Source organism: Brienomyrus brachyistius, chromosome 5 (genome assembly GCF_023856365.1).
Source record: "Brienomyrus brachyistius isolate T26 chromosome 5, BBRACH_0.4, whole genome shotgun sequence".
Lineage (NCBI taxonomy): Eukaryota > Metazoa > Chordata > Actinopteri > Osteoglossiformes > Mormyridae > Brienomyrus > Brienomyrus brachyistius.
Window position 1 is genome coordinate 39,533,232 of NC_064537.1, and position 3,803 is coordinate 39,537,034.

The 3,803-nt window shown below is 38.3% G+C and overlaps 1 long non-coding RNA gene across 1 annotated transcript; it reads left to right on the plus strand.

Moving 5' to 3' along the window:
- The first annotated feature begins 1,204 nt into the window (after positions 1-1,204).
- Positions 1,205-3,184, plus strand: LOC125742082 (uncharacterized). Its single transcript, XR_007398004.1, has 3 exons — positions 1,205-1,259; positions 2,636-2,854; positions 3,161-3,184. It is a non-coding gene; the product is annotated as an uncharacterized LOC125742082 (long non-coding RNA).
- The last annotated feature ends 619 nt before the right edge of the window (positions 3,185-3,803 follow it).

A 3,803-nucleotide genomic window follows, 5' to 3' on the forward strand; every position in this document is an offset into this window, starting at 1 on the left:
ACGTCAAAGACAACAGAAAATTGTGCCAAATGATGATAGTTGAACAAAAGGGACATTATGGTGTGGGGATTAAACTTTTAATTATCATTTGAGAAAAGCTCCAAAGCAATGGAGAAAATCTGTAAGTGCCTTTACTTGTAGAAATGTCCAGCCAGAGACTTTTTCAAATATGAAGAGAATAATTTATTTCTACTCAGACAGAAAATCAACTCTGCATGCAATCTCCCCTTTGCTGCTTGAGCACAAGCACATCAAGTGTGGAGACAGTGAGCACAGATGAACAATTTCTCAGGGCAGTTACAAAATCTTCAGGAGGTATCTGATCACTGCATAAATAAGAAATACAGTTGGCTAAGACTTTGCAGAATATCTGCATCCAAGCTGAGAATAAAACTGTACTCCCTATCCCGCCAGCTTCGGCTGAGGAAGAATCTAGTAAAGGCTGAATTAAGGTGCTGGCTGAATGGATCTTAACTGCAAAGCTGCTTGAGAGCAGTGAATGATGTCGCAAAATACATTTCATGATTAAATTTGCAGGTCTCTCTGTATTAATCTCTGTATGACTTCTCCTTACATAATTATTCATGAAAGCCACTGACTCTGCAGCAGTCATGCCTTTAGTAAATAAGCTCTACAGAGCCTTCTTGGGGCACAATATTGTAAAGTGAATAAAGTTATATGTTACAAAAGTGCTTGAGATTCACCATACTCCATTTTATATTTTGATGTTAATGTACAATGCCAATGGCTTTGTCTTGTTGTTATGTTATAATAATATTATGAATATGTTGTGAATGTATATGATCAAAAATGCAACAGAGGAAATGAGCTTAAACCCTTGTAATGTGATTTTTTTCACATTTGATCCAATTTTATAAAGAAGCCCTTGCAACTTTGCATGCTTAACTGAACTGCATAGGTGGACATTTCAGGTACAGAAAGTAAAAACCAAAACCAGGATTTTGCTTCAACCAGCCAGTTGATTACTCTGTGACTGTGACTCTTTATGCTCAATTGGTTGGTTGAAACAAAATCCTGGTTTGGATTTTTACTTTTTGGACCTGAAATGTCCACCTCTGCTGAACTGTCAATATCCATTTATATTTAATTAATTACTTTTAATTGCTTGAATGATTAAATGATCAACAAATTTATCTTGGGAATTACATGTTTTTAGATTAGTTAACTGAGATTGTTTTTTTTTCTTACAGTGTTTGGTGCTATTTTGCCATTTTCACTGGGTCAATCTAGGCCAACAGGTAATTAAAAAAATACATTCTTATTCTGTGTCAACAGAAAGCAGTCTTCCCTTAATCTTCCTTCACATCCAAGAAAAATATTAAAACCAAGTAAATGCAATCCAGTAAGGGTACAGAGTCTCCCAGAAAACTAAAGTTTACTAAAGCATAAGGCAATGAAAATGATTGTATAATATATACAGCTTTGGAAAAAATCAAGCAAGGAAGAAGCCCTTCATTAATGCGAAACAGGGAAGAGTTGGACAGGAGTTTGCAAAAAACATGTATATTTTACATAGATGCCCACCCATAAATTGAGAAATGAGTGAAACAAAAAAATGTGCTGTGGTCTTTTAATTCCCAGAGCTGTATATGAATATACATTGATGGTGTCAGTCTGTAGTTTTTTGTAAGATGCCATGATTTATCGTTTAGCTAGTTGCCCTTGTCACGATCGCTGATCGCGTGTAAGGCGCACGGACAGACAGGCAGGCAAGGATCAGGCAGGAAGTCCAAAGTCGGGGAAACTAGGGTTTTATTCAGGCGACTAAGGACCGGAAACATCAGACGACAACTAACATCAATGACGGACGAGGACAACAGGTAGGACCAAGACTTAAAACAGGACAAGACTAATCAAAGTAATCAGACACAGCAGGAGACGATCAGGTAAGCACACGTGGGTAATCAGGGGGGCGTGGCACACACGAAGAGCGGACGAGGCGGGCATCACAGCCCTGTGAACTCCTAAATGACACTGACCTTCTGGACAATGTTAGCTCGCCTTCTGATTGGCACTTAGTTAACTAATAGCTAGAAAACATGTAAATATTATTTGTGTCACGATCGCTGGAGAGCGGGTGATCACACGGGCGAGAAGGCGGGCAGAAAGGCAAGCAGGCAGTCAGGATCGGGACAAAACGAGGGTTTAATTGGGGAAAACGAGGTGCAGTGAACATCAGACGCTGATTGACATCAATGACAGACCACGGACTCAGGTAAGACACGGACTGAAATACACAGGACTGATCAAAGTAACTAGACACAGCTGGATACAATCGGGGAAGAACACGTGGGTAATCAGGGGGGCGTGGCACACACGAGGAGCCGACGAGCAGGTCATGACAATTTGAAATTTTACTTGCATTTTAGAATTTAATATGAAAATATTTGGTATAAGCTAATTCTTTGTCTGAACTAATAACTTTAAAAATCTTCAATAATGACATTGATGCTGTTAAAATATGCGATACTGGGGAATTTTTAAGCATTTATAATAATTCCTAAAGAAATACTACATGCATTTTCTTAGTGTAGTTCTCTTCTGTTTAAATTTTTTTGTCCAATACGGAGAAGCTGGTATGTATTTGTGGGTCTTCATCTTCTCTTTCCGACAGTGAGCATAAAGAAGCAATTTTTACCTGTATACTTGGGGGACACCATAGTACTCACCTGCTCAGAAGGAGGCGACGTCAAATGGTATTTCAATGATACTGTAATCCCAGATCAAACGCAACAAAACTATATCGTCATCATAAAGTCTATTAGTGCACAAGGCCGATATGTGTGTGAGAGGAATGGAATTAAGAGTGAAGCATTTCAACTCGAAATTGAAGGTAAGTAAATATCCGCAGTTATCAATAACCTATTGTTACATTTAGATTCCTGTAAAATGTGCCACATGCTGTTTATATGCAAATATATACAAATATGCTGCTATAGGAATATTTCTGTGAATTTAGTACAATGTTATTTGTTTGCTTAGCAACAATCATCAATCAAGCAATACATGAACTTGTTCAGATTGTGAAAGTGCCTGTGTAGATCTTTGAGAAAAGAAGAATGGCAAATTCGCCTTGATTGGCAGGTCTGAGCTTGACGATATCTAATCTCCTCCTTTCCTTGCTTCTTTCATATCCCAGACGCCTTTCCTCCAGAGATTCTAGACATAAAGTTTGGAGATTCAGTGGTCTATATATATGACTATGTTCTTCTAGCCCTTTATGTGGACAATGACTGGCAGAACCAGCGCCTTTACCGTGTTATAATAAAAAATTACCCAAAAACGGGCCCTTTGGAGTTCATGACATCCTCTGTGGAGAAGACCTCAGAACCATATATTTATTGGTGTAAAAATAAGATCACAAACACGAGAAGCAGCACTGTTGTACTCTCAGTAACTGGTAACACTGGTAACACTTTCTATACTTTCCTATTGATCCATTTGTACACTAGTTATACAGTTTTTCTGAATGCTTAAACACTGTATACCTATGTGTGTCTGTTTGCTACATGTATGACAGCACCGTCTTGAAATGTAAATCCTCCCTGGATACCTGCTCCATTGGAAACTTCCTGAAGCACTGACCTGTCACAGGAACTGTGTTAGTCCGGATGGATTGACCAAAGAATATCTAAGAACTGTGAACATGGCTTCTCATTAATTCAATGATGCTACTAGTAGGTTTTTCAAATTTAAGATCTGATTTAAGTATCTCTGTCTGACAGTGCTCCTTCTCATTAGATTCACATTTCAAGAGGGGTATTCTCAAAATTGACCTCTTG